Source organism: Momordica charantia (assembly GCF_013281855.1).
Source record: "Momordica charantia cultivar OHB3-1 chromosome 4 unlocalized genomic scaffold, Mcharantia_2.0 BLBB01000004.1, whole genome shotgun sequence".
Taxonomy (NCBI): domain Eukaryota; kingdom Viridiplantae; phylum Streptophyta; class Magnoliopsida; order Cucurbitales; family Cucurbitaceae; genus Momordica; species Momordica charantia.
This window is the reverse complement of record NW_028275162.1, coordinates 6530743-6548880: the sequence shown is the minus strand read 5'-3', so window position 1 is coordinate 6548880 and position 18138 is coordinate 6530743. Positions and strand designations below refer to the sequence as shown.

General features: G+C 37.1%; 1 protein-coding gene, 1 long non-coding RNA gene and 1 pseudogene across 10 annotated transcripts in view; 2 read left to right on the top strand and 1 right to left on the bottom strand.

Moving 5' to 3' along the window:
- LOC111012209 (MADS-box protein AGL24) overlaps window positions 1-18138 on the bottom strand; it is a 60364-nt gene that overhangs the window by 23319 nt on the left and 18907 nt on the right. The window lies entirely within an intron of this gene.
- Window positions 1214-4132, top strand: LOC148211696 (uncharacterized; annotated as a pseudogene).
- LOC148211695 (uncharacterized) overlaps window positions 8486-18138 on the top strand; it is a 29368-nt gene continuing 19715 nt past the window's right edge. The window contains exon 1 of the long non-coding RNA XR_015790357.1: window positions 8486-8693. This is a non-coding gene — a long non-coding RNA (uncharacterized LOC148211695). The remainder of the gene's footprint in view (window positions 8694-18138) is intronic.

The following is an 18138-nucleotide window of genomic DNA, read 5'->3' as shown; positions in this document are numbered from 1 at the left end:
TTACTTGTAGCCAGCCGAGTCAATTAAGGAATTCTAAGGGTATCATAATTGTAGTAGGCCGAAAAGTCGAGAAGATTAACGAGCCTATCAGACTTAATTGTAGCCCACCAAGTCGATTAAGGAATGCCAAAGGTATCACGATTGTAACAAGTGAAAGAGTCTAGCTGATTAATGAGCACAACAGACTTAATTGTAGTCCACTGAGCTTATTAAAATAATCGGAAGATATCATAATTGTAGTAGGTAAAAAAGTCAAGCTGATTAACGAGATCATAAAAGACTTAATTGTAGCCTACTAACTGATTGATGAACCTAATGGGTTTAACCAAAGTAAGCGAAAGATCCGAGCTCGTTAAAAACACCTAATGGACTTAATTGTAACTAGTTTAAACAAGTTAAGGATCCTCAAAATGACTTAATAATTTGTCCAAGTTGATTAAAAGACCTAAAGGGTTTAATCGAAGCTGGCAAATGGGTCGAGCCAATTAAAAGACCCAACGAACTTAATTGTAGCGAGTTTACATCAATTAAGAAAGTTGAAAATGACTTAATTGGTTCAAGCCAGTTAAGAACCTAAATGGGTTAATCGAAGCAGGAGAAAGAACCCAATCGATTAAGAAAATCAAATAGACTTAATTGCAGTCTATTAATTAAGCTAATGAGTTATACTCCCAAAGTAGAAGCCTTGTGTTTGAATCAAACCCATGAAATCCTATTTGAGGGTGGGGGCCACAAATATTGGTAGGAAAAAGTTTTAGTTTCTCCCATTTGAATTCCCTTTATCTAATGAATTCAAATTGTCCTTATCTAAGGAATTCGAATTGCCCTTAAGAATTTGAATTCCTCTCATCTAAGCAATTCAAAAGAGAAGGGAAAAGACTCTTCATCAAGGTAAGCTACAAAATCTTAGGAGTGTGTGTGGCTAGCACCACCAGTTTGTAATTTTACCTTGTTTTGCAGATCATCTCTTTTCTAGATTTGTGCAAGTTTGGGTTATCCAAATTAATGCATCAACATATTATATCATTATATTACCTTATTTGAATTTAGCTTAAGTTTACATTAGGTTATTTGAATTAGTTCGATTTCATATTTGAATGAGTTTTTATTTCGAATTATGATTTGGGTTTATCTTAAAGGGTATTGTTGGGATTGGTGAAGACAAAATATAGGAGAAGTAAAAAGGAATGAAGAATTGCTGCAGAGCTAGAGGACCCGAGGGTACAACATTGAGACGCAACGTCTCAATATTGCCCCAAATCAAGGAAAAGGAGGGGCGTGCGGATTAATTTGGTGGCGCTCTGTTATGTTCGTGACATTGAGACCTAAGGCTAGCGTCTCAACGCTACGGTAGTGTTATAAATTGTTCCTTTCATAATAGGTTTCAATTAATTGACACAAAATCAATAAAGGGGTAGCCAAAAAAATTAAAGCGTTGATGGCTGTGAGACTGTGTATTGGTAGAGTAGTATAGATTTCGATATACCGAGTTGTAGTGCAATAATGGCAACCAATTCTCAAGTATTGGTGAGGTTTTTGATTTTTGTATTCCTAAGTTCCTATGCTTTTGTTGAGGCCCTAGAGAGTGATTATTGTTGAGAGATTTGTATGCCCATTGTACCAACCCAATTATAGTAAAACCCATGTGTAGCGGAAGATTGGACATAACCCGTCGTTGGGTGAACTAGTATAATAGGATTACCGAGTTGTAGTGCCTTTTTTTCCCTATATTTTCATATTGTGTGGTTGGATATAGTTTTTCGTTGAATAACTATGAAATGGCAAAACGAGGATTGTTAGCTTTTTTTTGTGTATAGTAGCAGGCGAAGTGCTTTTTCCCAACAAGTGATATTAGAGTTGTTAGGTTTAGCATCATGAGATTTAGTGGAACGTCCAACTTTGAAGGGATTTTCAGATTTTACGGAGAGAATTTTGGGTTTTGGAAGATGCAGGTGAAGGATCTTCTTACATATAAGAAGATGCACAAAACTTTAAAAGAACAACCAGACAGTATAGCAGATAAGGGTTGGTTGGAGATGGAGATGGATGAACGGGCTGTAGCAATCATCAAGTTGTATTTGTCGCTGAACGTGGAATGTCTCATGGCAAATGAGGATGGCGATAGGACTAATGAAGGCACTGACGGACAGATATGAAAAACTTTCTGCCAACAGTAAGGTATATCTCATCACAAGATACTTCAACATTCATATGGGGGAAGCAGTGTTTTCGAGGCGCACCCAGGCGCTCGCCTCAGGCGAGAGGCGAGGCGTTTTCACCCAGGTGTGCCTCGCAAGGTGCCCAGGCGAGCACCTTCAATCGGGCGCTCGCCTTTGGGCGCCTTGGCGCGCTTGTCGCCTGAGGCAAGGCGATCGCCTCCTTGAAGGAGGCGATCGTCTTTTTCTTCTTCTTTTTTTTAAATTTTTAAAGCTTTTTATTTTTAAAAACCCTTCCTCTCGACAACGAAAACCCATTCGGCCTCCTGCTCGACATTCATCTTCAGCTCAGCCTTCACCACAGTCGTCTTCGCCGGCCGTCGCCCGCATCCCCGTCTCCAACCATCGCCGTCGCCGTCTGCCCCCGCCGCCATCGCCGCTCACTCCGATAGGCGATAGTCCGACTTTCGTAGGTTTTTTTTTTTTTTTAATTTCTTATATCTCATTTACTCCTTTTGGTTTCCTCTCTTTTATTTCACACAAAAGTTTTCTAAATCTTTGGCTTTCGTCACACTTCACAGTGGCTCTTTAGTCTTTCCTTTACATTTTTTTTTATCTTCCAAATTTGAATTATATTAGGATGGAAGAAGATGGAAACAAAAGCAAGCATCCCGGTTGGCAATACATCATATTGGATGATCCAAAAGATACAAACACGTGCAAATGCGTGTTTTGTGGAAAAATTACCAAAGGTGGAGTTTGCCCAGCAACAAACCATTTGGTTGGGGGAAATAGAAATGTAAAGGCATGTTTGAAATGCCCAACTAATGTGAGAAGAATTGAAGGAGTATCAAACAAGAACAAAAGCAAGAAGGGAAGAGAGTAATGCCCTCCCGACGTATGAAGATTTAACTTTGATTGAAGAAGATGATGAAGATGAAATGGAAGTAGTTGGTTGTAGTGGTAGTGGATCTGGATCAACATCAACCCCAATGAACAAGCGAACAAGAATAAACATAGGTGATAATGTGAGTAGTATGGGTGGGAGAGGGAGAGGAAGTGGAAGTGGAAGTAGTAACTCTTGTAGTCCATCAGTGTTAAAACCACCGCGACAAAATGGGCCAATAGATAAATTTGTTTATCAACATCCTAGAAAAGTTGTTGATGATAGAAATCGATCGAAGAGGTTGAAGCATTCAACTATTACTGAAAAATATGATAAAGAGGGGAGAGATGCTACAGTGCAATTCACATGCGTTGGATATATCAAACAGGTATTCCTCTAAATACTATTCGCTTGAGAAGTTTTGAAGTGATGCTAGAAGCTGTGGGGCAATTTGGCCCTGGTTTGATACCTCCTTCTTATCATGAAGCTTGAGTAACGTACTTGAAAAAAGAAGTACAGTACACAAAAAATCTTATGGGCGATCATGAGGTAGAATGGAAGAGAAATGGTTCTTCGTTGATGTCAGATGGGTGGACTGATAGGAGGGATAGGACACTAATCAACTTTTTAGTTCCTTCATCTGTTGGAACGTTGTTTATGGAATCATCGATGCATCTTCATGCATCAAAACTGGAGAAAAGATTGTTCAACTCTTAGATGGAATGGTGGAGAAGATTGGAGAAGAAAACGTTGTCCAAGTTGTGACGGATAATGCCTCAAACTATGTCCTAACTGGAAAACTTTTAGAAGTCAAGCGACCTCATCTATATTGGACACCATGCGCTGCTCATTGTCTAGATTTAATTTTGGAGGATATTGGAAAGATTGAGCAGGTGAAAAGGTGTCTTCGGAAGGCTGTGGCACTTAGTGGTTTTATTTACAACCACTTGTACGTGCTAAACATGATGAGAGAATTTACTAACCAACATGAATTGGTAAGACCAGCAGTGACTCGCTTCGCAACTTCATTTTTAACCCTAGCCAGTATTCACAGAAATAAAGCCAATTTGAGGAAGATGTTTATTTCTGAGAAATGGACCACCTCTATATGGGCGAAGGATCCAAAGGGGAAGAGAGCAACTGAAACCGTTATGATGCCATCTTTTTGGAATTCAGTTGTGTATACTTTGAAAGAATCGGGCCCTTTAGTTCGTGTGTTGAGGCTAGTAGATGGTGATAAACCGGCTATGGGTTATATTTACGAAGCTAGGGATAGGGCAAAGGAGGCTATTAAGAGTGGTTTTAATGGAAATGAGGCGAAGTATAGACCGATTTGGGAGACTGTTGATAAAAGGTGGGATTGACAACTTCATCGGCCTTTACATGCATCCGGATATTATTTGAATCCATCTCTTTTTTATGACAACAAAGAGAGAATAATGCAAGATCCTGAGGTCATGGATGGTCTGATCAAAGTTATAGAACGATTAATACCATCTATCGATGATCAAGTTCAATGTTCAATCGAATTAGAATTGTACAATGAAGCAAAAGGCATGTTTTCGAGTAATGTAGCAATAAGGACGAGGGGTGTTAAAACACCAGGTAATGACATTATTTATTACTTTTAGTTTTAAATTTTGAATAGGCATATTTAAGTTTGAACTACTAAAATTCTAAATCATTTGTTTAATATGTGCACAGCTGCATGGTGGTCTCTTTATAGTGTTAATGCTCCGATTTTACGAAAGTTAGCCGTGAGAGTCCTTAGTCTAACGTGCAGCGCTTTTGGCTGTGAGCACAATTGGAGTGTTTTTGAACACGTAAGTGAGAATAATTTGGTTTTTCCCTTGTTAGTTGAAGATTGAAAATCCACTTTTGACTCTACATTGTTAATAATTTTGTACATTCATTCCAAGAAGAGGAATAGGTTAGAGCAAAAGCGTCTTAATGACTTGGTTTATATAAAATATAACCAAGCACTTAAAGAGCGCTACACTCTACAAGACCAACTTGATCCAATTACTTTGGATCATATTGATGAAAGTAATGAATGGTTGATCGGAACACTCAAAGAAGAAGATGGTCAAGAAGAAAATGAGTTGGTCTTTGATGATGACGACCTCACATGGGGAGATGTAGCCGAGGCCAGTGGTGTTAGAGAACCCATAAGGCAAATTAGAACATATGCAAGATCTAAAGGAAAGTCACCTGCTACTCCCGCTCCTACAACTTCAAGAGTTCGAAAATCAGTGCAAGTTGTGGTTAGTGATGATGATGATGACACCGAAGAAGAAGAAGAAGCATTGGAAAAGGAAGATTGTGAGGACGTCCAAGATGAAGAGAATTTAGATTTAGATTCATTCCTCTTTCTTTGAAAGAAGTAAAAAAAAAGAATCTAACGCTAATGAGGATGATGAGCTTTGATTACTTATTTTTACTTTTTGTTCTATTTCAGACTCTACAATTTTTTAATGTTGCTTGTCTTTATTTGGAACTAAACTTATAGAATTTGGTTGTTTTATTCATCTTGTTGACATTTCTATTTTGGTATTGATTTTTTTAAGGTAATTTATGCACTATATATATAATTTTTATTTATTTATCAAGGTGCGCCTCACTTCAATCGGGCGTCGCCTTTGTATCGCCTCTCGTCTCAAGGCGATCAAAGGACTCGTCGCCTTGCAGTGCGCCTTGCGCCTCGAAAACACTGGGGGGAAGACACGTTGGTGAACTCTCATATAAACAAAGTCACTAAACTAATGAATCAGTTGGAGTCGATGGTCACCTTTTTAGAGGAAGTGAATACTATAAAGTTGTTGTCTTCATTGCCAGAGAGCTGGAAAATAATGAAGACGACTGTGTTGAATTTGTAGGAGCATGGAAGTTTAAAGTTCTAAAAAATATGTGATGCTACAATGCTGAGGAGATTCGCAAGAAAGGAAGTTGAAAGAATTCCGCATCCACTTCTTGTATGGAGAACTCTATGGATTCAGCCTTGGCAGTTCAGATCAAAGGCAAAAGAAAGATGGATTATGGTAAACAGCAGAGGCGTAGTTGGAAGAAAGGGAGCATCGATTTTGAATTTTTTTACTACCATAAGAAGGGCCACTTCAAGAGACACTTTAAGAAGCTGAAGGAGGATCAAGAAAAGGAAGACACTTTAAATTACGTGTCAGCAAAAGTGTTAGCTTACATTTAGAGTAACACAACACCTGTATACTAGTCATCAGAGTGGGTAGTGGACAGTGCAGCCTCAATACATGTATCTTTAAACAAAAGGTGGTTCACGTCTTTCACTGCTGGCAAACATGACACGATGAGGATGAGAAATTGTAGACTTTCCAACATCAGACGAATTATAGATGTTCGTCCGAGGACCAACAATGTGGCTGAGCTAGTTCTACATGATGTCAGGTACAAACTCAGTTTCCGAATGAAATTTTTGATATCTGTAGGAAAGCTGGATGACGAAAGTTACAAAAGTGAGTTTGTAGAAAACATGTAGAAACTCATGAGGGGATCCGGGTAGTGGTTGTGGGCTATAGAGAAGCTTCAATGTATGTGTCGAGGTTTGGTGTTGCCAAAGAATCAAAGAGATAGATTATGCACGGAGCTGCAGATGGTTTAGGGAGAGACATGATAGACTCAGTAATATTGACAATCAGGACAAATGAGGAGAATCTGCCATCAGTTTAAGTTCAACATCTGGGAGGTTGAGAAAAGAAAAAAAATAACGCGATGATTTGTTCAGTAGACTTTCAGGTTAAAGCCCCAATTGTCTACGGTTTGGCGAGTTGATGAAGTTGTATAAGTGAAAGAGTGCATTGAGGAAAATGAATACAGTTAGTGCTGATGTCAAAAGTGAAGTCTCTAGCTTGGCAACAAACTTGAGTGGGTTGGCCAAGTCATTAGTGACGAAACTTTCCTTCGGGAGTTGTTGGGTGAGATCAAAGAAGGAAGCATCGCCGACTGCTTAGTTCGAATGGGAGCATGTGGTTGTGTCTCTTATGTCTAGGAGATAAGACCACGTAGGATTACTTAGTCTCGAGGCAATTGCAGATGGAACCTTGGTTGTTGCCAAGATGATGTGAGAAGCTATTGGTGCAGTGAAAACCTTGGTTGGTGCCAAGAATATGTTGATCGGTTAGAAGTGGTTGGTGCAATTAAAACTAAGTTATGAGAGACACTAATGTTGCAGTGGGAGGCGAAATAGGTGTTTTGTCTCCAAGCGGGAGATTTTTGGAATGGTGGAGCCAAAACATGGGAAAAAAAGTGAAAAGGAATGAAGAATTGTTGCAAAGGAAGAGGGCCTGAGGGCACAACATTGAGACGTTGTGAGGAGTGTGTTAACATTGTTCCAAATCAAGGAAAATGAGGCACGCAGATTAATTTGGTGGCACTATTATGTTCTAAGCGTTGAGACGCTACGACCAACGTCTCAACTGTACGGCGGTGTAATAAATTGTTCCTTTCATTTAGGTTTCAATTAAGTGGCACAAAATCAATAAAGGGGTAGCTGTAAAATTAAAGTGTTGCTGCACGATTTAGAGGACCGTGAGGCAGTGTATTGGCAGAGCAGTGCAGAGTTCGAGATCCTAGACTGTAGTGCGACGTCAACAACCAGTTCTCAAGTATTGATGAGGTTTTTCATTCTTGTATTCATAGGTTCCTATTGGTGTAGTACCTAGAAGTTAGGTGACTTTTGTCGATGCCTTAGAGAGTGATTATTGTTGAGAGATTTGTATGCCCATCGTACCAATCCCATTATAACCAACGTGTAGTGGAAGACACTTAACCCATGGTAATGTGAACCAATATAAATTCTTATGTCGTTTCTATGTTTTTTTTCTTATATTCTCATATTGTGTGGTTGAATATAGTTTTTCGCTAAATAAATATGGAAGGGGAAAACTAAGACCGTTAGGTTTGTTTTGCGCATTGTACCAGGCGGAGTGTTTCTCCAACGAGGGATATTAGTCTTTTACTTATATAATGAAGGAGTCGCTTGTGTTTCCTCCAAATAAACAATATATTTTCTTTAATTAGAATCTATTTGCTTTTTTTTTTTAATTTATGAAATATGTAATTCAAGCGAGGAGATTATATTATGGATAGTTTTTTACACCAATTAATTTTTACCACTTGAGATTGTAATCCATTATCCAAATTATACTTAGAAATTATTTTAAATTCACGAAAAACTATAAATTATTTTAAATATTTATTTTTATTTGGAATGAAAAAGATTTAAAACTTATGTGATCCATTTTATTATTATTATTTTATGTCCATGAGAAATAAAAAGAAAATAATGATTTTGCTAATACAACCTTTTCATCACAATTTGTGAGTGGACAGTTAAACCAATGAATTCGAACTCACAGGAAAAAAAAAAAAAAAAAGCTAACTAATCCTGGAATCATGCAAAATTCAAAATTCAAATTATAGTAATAAAAAAATAGGACTTTAAATCACAATAAATTTCTAAATGATTTAAAATATATTATAAAACGTTGTGAAAAACCAAAAGACTCTTGGAACAGATCCTCTAAAAATACAGAACACAGGCAAAATTCACGATGGAGGAGAAACCCTAGAAGACGAGAAAGCCATGAATAGCTCCGGAGGCACGATTGTTGAATTTGTAGGTGAGAATTATGTTTACAGCTTTCTTGAATCGAAATTTGGTGATTAGGATTTTGTTACCTCGCTGTGAAAACATTTGCTTACCCATTTCGGAAGTTACCCTAATGCTAAAGTTGAAATTCTTTGCTTGCATCGGAAGTAATCTAATTTAGAGAAATGAGTAGTTTAAGGAATCATCTCTGAGGATATTGGCTATTAAACTCCATCAAACTTGACTAATGAATATGGATGAATTGCCGAATGTGGTCTTTTAAGGTTCCTTTGGTATCGTTCTTAAAGAAAAGTAAATTGCATGGCTCCAACATTCATGAACTCATGATAAAATAATCTTTTTTTTTTATGTTGTGGAATAAATTTAAAAATGAGAATAAGAAAGAAGAAATTGTTTTGGTTGTTTACAAAATTTATATACAACCGGAACATTACCAAACGAGTCTTAAGATTCCTTTGGCACTTTGTGTAGTAATTTTTTTTTTTTTGTCTATTTTAATGTAATTAATTTATCGTTTAGCTGAAAGTCACCAAACTTCTAGGGTTCTTGCAGATTTTCATGGTCCCTATGGCCTTAGGTTTCGAGTGTCGTTACGCCATGACGGAGGGAGTCATCATTCTATGAGAGAGGAAGATTGTAAGGGCAAAGTGGTCTTTTCACCATTCTGTGGATAAAGAGAAATAGGAGGATTTTATGATTTTTTTTTTTTTTTTTTTTGGGAATAATGGGGTCTTGAGAAGATGAAATGTCTTAATGCCTCTCTTTGTGTCCATATAACCTAAGCATTTTTTGTGGGTTTTCTTTTGTGTTTTATGGCCTTCTTTCTGTTCTTTCGCTATAAAATATGATACATTTAGATCAATTTTTACTTCATACTTGATTATTGATAGTATCTTAATAATTGACTTTAGAGAATAAAGGAAATCGAAGGAAATGAAGACAACAAAATAATACTTTTACTTTATATTACCTTTTGTTTTAAAAAGTTTTCTCGAATCATTCTACCAAACACACATCCCAAGTCAAAAATTTCATTTTTCTTTTGTTTTTGAAAAATGAATTTAGTCATGATTGAAGAGACCAAAAAGATATTAATTGTCTACCACTTGATCAAAGGAATTAGTGATCATAGATTGGGATACCTTACAAATTGAAAAATAGATGGATTTGAATAGGTTTTACTTTTACAAGAAGAAGTTAACATTGTTTGTATGTTTGTTTTTTTTTTCTTGGTCATTTAGTCTTATGAAGCCTTGCAATTGTATACATAGAATATGTAAAAAGTAGGCAAATTTTTTTAAAAAGTCAAAGTAGATTTCTCAAATCTATTATCTGAGATCTGGGTGGCTTGGAGCCTCAAGGAATATCCTCGAGGTCTTGGGTTTAAGCCACATGGAACGCAACTCTGCGTATGTATGGATGTGGGGATAGTGCACATACCCCAAATATAGGACATAAAGACCAAAGGACTGCCGACTCCTGGATAAAAAAAAAAAAAAGTAGATCTTGGTCAATATTCTTAAATTGACCATCTTGTTTAAATTTTCTTTGATAATGTACTTACTACACATTAGCACCATTTAATTTAATAATATTTTTTAGACCATAGATAAATATAAAACTAAAAAGTGTTGCTTTGACTTTCTTATGGCCTATTTCTTCAAGGAACTAGGAAATGAATACTCATGGCCTTTTGAAGAGGGTGATCATTGAAGAGAATTCTTCGTATTGGGTCTTGATCATTTCGTCTAGAAGAGGAAATTTAGATTAGAAATTGGCCTATTTAGTCATTTACTCTTTTAGTGGATTCAAAGACAATTGTACCAGTGGTGAACTCTTCTCATAATATAAATGGGAGGTTCTTCCAAGTTAAAATCATGTATTCTACAAGAAGATTGACAAAAATGGAGGAGTTTCTTACAGATTTCTGGTTGCCAGGTAGTGGAGCAGTTGGGCAAAATAGTAATAGATATTGAAGAAGTTTTCTCATGTAGTGTTAGTGTCAAAGTTAAATGGATGATTATGTTAGAAATATTGTTAGGATAGACACATAATTAAGATTAAGGGTAGATTAGATATAATTGTTGAGGAGTTTTTTGGAAAAGTAGCTATAGATGCCGTGGATTGAAGGTGTCCATGAAAACTCAATTTAGCATGAAAATTAGTTTGGGTAGAGTCCAAGTTTCTCAAATTTCATATAGTAAATTGTATAGTAGAAATATTTATTAATTTCTTATTTAATTTTTTTATACCTACTAAGTTGAATGTTAGGAATATAAAAGTTTGTTTGGTCTCAAGAATGGTCCAAGGAATATGTCAAGTGGTTTGAACAAATTTTTTTAGAGAGGAATGATTTGTTATGGGACAATGGAAACATTCTTCGAAGTTATGTGAAGTCTAGAGGAGGAAAGTGTGAGCATCGTGTGGTTTCTTTATAAATTAAAATCGATAGTTGTTTAGCTTTTTATCCTAGGGCACTCGTGCCAACTCCAAAGCCTAGACCTGAGAGACATCAAGAGTTTTTAGTATCAAACACATCCGAAGGTTCAAGCACAAGACCTTATGGTAGTAATAACACAAGACCTCATGTCCTTGTCAATGAGACTGCCCCTTGAAGTCCTCGTGTGATTATATATCTTCCGGAGAGGTGAAGTTGTGGTATGGTTACATTTTGAAAGCAAAGAGATGTTAAGGAAGATTGCATTGGCAAGCTTGAAGAAGAGAACCAAGAGTTTAGCTCCAACCTCATAACATAGAGGATGTTGACAAGGGAGTCCTTAAGAAGTTCAATTCAAGGATCAAGGTGGATCAATAAGCTTAGACCACAATATAATGCTCCTTGATGATGGCAAGCTCTTGAGAAGTTAGGGTTTTGAATTTAACCCTATGACACTAAGTCTCTTGAAGTGTTTGTATTATGAACCTTGTAGTTTTCCTCTCTTGTTACCATTGAGGTTTACATTAATTTTTGTTTCAAATTTTGATTTGTATTAGATTTTTCATGTAGGTTGTTAGAGATGAGAAAAATGGAACTAAAGCTAGTAGATGCCACGTTCAAAATCTTGTGCAATCATTTTTCGACTCTAACATGAAGACCTGTTTGGTTATGTTTATATTTATTGCATTTCGTTTTTTTTTTTTTTTAACAAATGAAATCAAAATTGTGTTTGACAATTATTTCTTTTTTCTTGTTTTTTTTAATTAAAAAAAATAGAAACATGTTTACCCTTTCTTGTTTTTTATACTTTAAAATTTTAAACAAAAAAATTTAAAATTTTTATGTTATATTTAGTATTCATTTGATAAGTCAAGAATGATGAAATAATGCTATTATTTCATCTTTTGGAAAAAACTAGAAATAGAAGCTAAGAAATAGGAAATTTGATTTTGTTGATTCCAAAATTTTTACCTAATTTGAAAATGTTTCTTATAAATTAGAAATGAAAGGACATATAAAGAAGAATTGACTATATCTTAAAAGAGAATAAAAATGATAAAAGTATGGAAAAGAGAGATGATAATGGTAATGACACATATAGAGTTGATACAACTCTTGAATAGTTGTGTTAGTTAACTGAGGGTGAAAATGTTAGTTTTGAATTTATCTAGTCCATGTCCTACTTTCTAGGAGGTTGTTGATGTTATGTTTAGTAGTTGTAGTCAAGTCTTCTAAGTTGCTAATTTTGTGGAGATAGTTGAGCCTATTTTTAGTATTATAACTTGTATTTATACGGAGCAGTTATAAAATGAAACTAACACTTCCTCATCCCTTATATCTCTCAACAATAAGAACTAAGTGCTATCAGAGTCCTAAATACTAGCACTAATTCTAAAGAGATCTGTCAGTGAGAATCAGCGAAATATCCTCAAGAGAAATCGGGTGATACAAATATGAGAGTTTTGTTAGATGGAGTTAGGATCGAACAATATTTCATCACTGGCTCCACCTGTGTTTTGATGGTAAAAACTACCAAGCATGGGTTATTAGAATGCAAGCCTACATATGAGGATTGTGATTATTGGAAAGCAATTGAGCAAGACTATGATATTGCTTCACTTCCTGATAACTCAACAATACATTGAATCAAGACTTACAAAGAACGGGTCACTAGGAAGGCAATGACTCAAGCTTGCCTATATGCAGCTATCTCTCGCGTCATATTCAACATAATTTTGGCCTTGAAGTCAACAAATGAGATACGTGGGTTCCTCAAAAGTGAGTATAAAGGTGATGAGAGGATTAAGGGTATGAAGGTGTTGAACTTGACGAGGGAATTCGAGAGAATGTAGGTGAAAGATTCTGAGTCCATTAAAGAGTACTCAGATAAGTTGATGGGGATTACAAACAAGGCAAGAGCATTAGGAACTGATTTATCTAACAATAGATTAGTTCAAAAGATTATGGTTTCAGTACCTCAGAGATATGAGGCAAGAAGTAGAGGAGGTTGATGAGGTTGATGAGGCAAGAAAGAAGCATTAAGGGGACATTGAAAGCCATAATGCTACAAGTACAAGGTGGAAGAGAGGAATTGGAAAAGGAAGGAAGGGAAGTGGCAACAATAGCTCAGAATCCGCTACAAAGGAAGTTGGTAGTGCATGCAAGCACCATGGGAAGCAAAATCATCCACACTTCATATGCTGGAGAAGGCTATATGTGAAGTGTAGAATATGTCACTTATTGAGGCACATTGAGCGATTCCGTAAGGAAGCAAAAACTCAACAGCAAAGAAAAACACATGTTGCAGTACAACTAGGAAGCACAGACACGTGAAAAATGGTCAAGTGTACATGTCAGACACGTGTCAGACATCGACACGTTCGAACGATCCTCTGACATGTATTTTTAATTAGGGTGTCCTGTTTTTTTCTTAATTTTTTTTATTCATACACGGCAGAGACACGGATGGACACCAGAAAAGTCAAACAAAAAAGAGATGCCTTAAGCCTTGTAAGTTTGAAAGATGAAGAAGAAAATGAAAAAGAATGAGATGCCTTAAGCCTTCTAAGTTTGAAAAATGAAGAAGAAAATGAAAAAGAATGAGAATGAGAGGAAGAAGTGACAGAAAATGAGATTTCAAAAAAAAAAAAGAACAAGTGACAGAAAAGGAAGAAATGAAATATGGAAGAAAATGAAGAAGATGAAGATGAGTTCTTGAAAAAAAGTAAGATGAAAAAGAAAAGAAGTTCCCGAAAAAGACTAAGTAATGGCTACATGGATTATGTCTCCCATGAGTGACATATGCAAATTTTGTCTTCCAATAAACAAAGCTGGCACTATCTCTCTATGACCTACAGATGGCCTCTATTCTCCTTTGTATTTAAAGTTGTTCTTTAATCCCAGACCGTTAAGATTTCCAAAAATTTTCTTTGTACTTTTTTTATCAAATATTTTTCAAGTAAATTTTTATTGAAACTTTTAATAAGTTTATTTTTTTTTATTAAATAATTTTGTTACTATCTTCCTGTTTTAAAAATTAAGTATTTAATTTTTTTAACACAATGATTATAGATAATATTTATTTAGCATTTATGTTGATGTTTAAAAGTAAAAATCTATTTAAAAAGTATTAAATATTCATAGTATGTTGATATATATATATAATAAAAAATTAACGTGTCCCCCAACGTGTCGTGTCCTGCTTTTTTGGAAATTGACGTGTCACCGTGTCTGTGTCGTGTCATATCCGTGTTACGTTTCCGTGTTTGTGCTTCTTAGCAGTACGAGAAAGAAGAAGAGCAACTATTTATGGCTACCTATTTCTCATCTGTCACTCAATGTGATAGTTGGTTGGTTTATAGTAGGTGTACCAATCACATGACAAGTGACAAGGAGTTGTTTAAGTACCTTGATAAGTCATTTAAGTCAAGGGTGAAGATAGGGAATGGTGAGTATCCAGAAGTGAAGGAGAAGGGCACATGTCAATGGAGAGCTGTGTTGGAACCAATTTGATTACTACAGTGTTGTTTGTTCCTAAAATTGATCAAAACTGGTCAAGTGTTGGTCAACTAGTAGAGAATGGATTTAAAGTGGTGTTTGGAGAAGAAAAGTACCTCGTTTCTAATTCTAGTGGGAATAAGTTGTTCAAAATAAAGATGCAGCACTTGAGCTTCTCATTGGGTCCACTCGAGAAGGATAAAATAGCTTTCAAGTGTCAAGTGAATGACACTGGCACAAGAGGTTGGGGCATTTTTCATTAGAAGAAGTTATAGTATCTGTACAAGAATGAGATGGCAGTAGGAATAACAAAGAAGCAAACAAGACTATCATTCAAGAAATCGTCTAGAAAGCAACTAAGAAGTTGTTGCTCTTCCACACTAACTTATGTGGACCTCAACTAACTCTCTCACTAAATGATAGCAGGTATTTCATTATCTTTCTTGATGACTATATCAAAATATGTTGGATATATTTCATGAAGTAGAAGTCTTAAGTGTTGTACTAACAAAAAAAAAAGTCTAAAGTAGCTAAAGTGTTTATGAAGTTTACAAGATGGGTCGAGAATCAAATTGACTGTAAGATTCAGGGGGTCAAGACTGATAATGGGATTGAATATACATCACGAAGGTTCAAATCCTTCTATGAAAAAACTCGGATAGAGCATCGTGTTAGGCTCCCAATTACAAAGATATATGCTAGGAAGGGTAAGATAGGAAATAACCTGGGGGTAATATGGGAAATGCCTAGCGAAAGGCCTAACAGCCAAGAGAGAGAATGTCCCCACCAATGTTATGGGAAGGGGGACACGGTAGATATAGGGAACGTTCTAAAGAATAGGGGACAGTCTGTTTTTGCTTGTACCTTAAGCAGTAAGGAAGATAAGAGAGATACCCACCCTCTCGAATTGGTGGGGTAGCTTGTAATCGCCTTCTGGCTATTTTCTTCATTCTAATCGGAATACAAGGAGTGAGATCAATACCTTACAACTTGGTATCAGAGCAAGTTCGACCTGGGGAAGCGATCAAGAATGACGCATAAGGAGTTGGAGAAGAGGTGTGACGCTATGGAGAAGGACGTCGTGGAGTTGAAGGATGTCATTGCTACTCTATGTAAGAAAACAGAGGAACATCGAGCGATGAGTGAGATCACACACCGCACTCTTGAGGCGTTCATGGCAGAGATAGTAGGCCATAAGACGTCGGTGGTGGATTCACCGTTGCTGATGCAAGTTGGGGAGCCATCGTGTTTAAAAGGAAAGCAAGTGTAGGGAATGGCAGATGTGATCAACGTAATAAACCAAGGATAGGATCGTAATAAGCTCAAAAAGCTTGAAATGCTTGTTTTTTTAGGAACTAATATGGATTCGAGGTTGTTCCGTGCGGAGCGTTACTTTAAGATTCAAAAACTTACTGACTCAGAGAAGATTCTCGTAGCTGTGATCAGCTTCGATGAATTCGCATTGGCCTGGTATCGATGGTCAAAAAATCATGATCCGTCTACGAGTTGGGAGAATCTGAAGACACGACTTCTCGAAAGGTTACGAATCTCAAAGGAGAAGAGACAATGTGCTAGGCTACTGTCGATTCAATAAGAAGGAATCGTGGTGGAATATCGCCAAACCTTTGAGGCATTGTCTGCACCACTTCCACAATTATTGGATGAAGTTCTCGAGAGTGCTTTCCTCATTGGATTGAACTTAGTGCTTCGAGCAAACGTCCTTGTGTTGGAGTTGGCTAGTTTATAACAAATTATGCGTAAAGCACAGCTTATCGAGGATTCGATAACAACTGAAGAGGAGGACGATGGCTTAGGCAGCCAGACCAGTCCTTCGGGAAACAAGACTATGATGAAGACGACTGAGAAAGTACCTACACGCACGGTGATGCTGGCAAGTAAGACTTCAGTCACCCCTGCGGCGGTAGGAACTCCATCAACGACAAAGAGAGAAACGTCGTACCAGAGGCTTACAGAAGCCAAATATCCTAAAAGAAAAGAGCGAGGATTATACTTCAAGTGTGAGGAAAAGTATATGGTGGGGAATAAGTGTCGGAATCAAGAGTTGCGTGTTTTTGTGGTACATGATGAAGAGTTGAATTCTATGGAGGAAGAGACTCCGGAGGCTGAAACTACTGAAATCGAAGAGGAGGTGGGAAAGGTCGTAGAATTTTGCATGAATAAGATAGTGGGACTAACTACACCTGGAACCATAAAGGTTAAGGGTGTTGTCCAAGGTCGTGAGGTGGTGGTCATGCTAGATTGTGGAGTCCACAACTTCATTTCCCAGGAACTAGTGTAGGACCTACAGATCAAGCAGTTTGAGACGTATAACTATGGAGTCATCATGTAGTGAAAGGTAAGGGAATTCGTTGTGGAGTTGTGCAAGAGCTAACTGGAATCACTATGGTGGAGGACTTTTTGCCAATCGAACTAGGGGATCTTGATGTCATATTAGGAATGCAGTAGCTAAAAACGATGGGGAAAATGGAGGTTGACTAGCCAGACCTATCCATGACATTTATCAAGGGAGAAAAGGAGATCACGATTAAGAGGGGACCCCAAATTGACACGCCAGGAGGTTTCACTCAAAAAGTTATTGAAAAGGTGGCAAGACATTGACCAAGGATATTTGGTTGAGTTAAGAGCAATGACACCTCGATTGTTGGTAGAGGAGGTGAGTCTTTTACCGCAATACATTCAGGAGCTACTTGAAGAATATGCGAACATCTTCCAAAGCACGGGGTAGTTACCTCCCAGTCAAAGTATGGATCACAAAATACAGATCAAAGAGGGAGAACCACCAGTAAACGTGTGGCCCTACCGGTATGCACATGCTCAGAAGGAAGAAATTGAAAGGTTAGTTACTGAAGTGATTGAGGGTGGTATCATTAGGCCAAGTGTGAGTCCCTATTCGAGGCCTGTGACCTTGGTGAAGAAAAAAGATGGGAGCTGGAGATTTTGTGTTGACTACTGAACCCTAAATAATGCCACTGTGCCAGATAAATTTCCTATTCTGGTGATCGAAGAGCTGCTAGATGAGTTACATGGCTCACGGGCTTTTTCGAAGATAGATTTTAAAGCAGGGTACTATCAAATTTGAATGGCACCAGAAGATGTTCATAAGACTACTTTCAGGACTCACGAAGGCCACTACATATTCCTTGTAATGCCCTTTGGGCTGACAAAAGTTTCGTCGACCTTTAAGTATTTATGAATCAAATCTTCCGACCATTCCTCCGTAAGTTCATTCTAGTCTTTTTTTATGATATACCCATCTATAGCCCTAGTTTACATGCTCTAACAACACTTATCTGTGGTGTTTAATTTGTTGAGAGATAACTCACTTTGTGCTAACCTGAAGAAATATCATTTCACTCGAGAACAGATTGAGTACCTAGGACATTGGATTTCTGCTGAACGGGTTAAGGCAGACCAGGAGAAAATCAGGGCGATGATACAATGGCCACAATTGACACTGACCTTACCTGTACTGGCGTTGCGCAATTTTAGCCTACCGTTC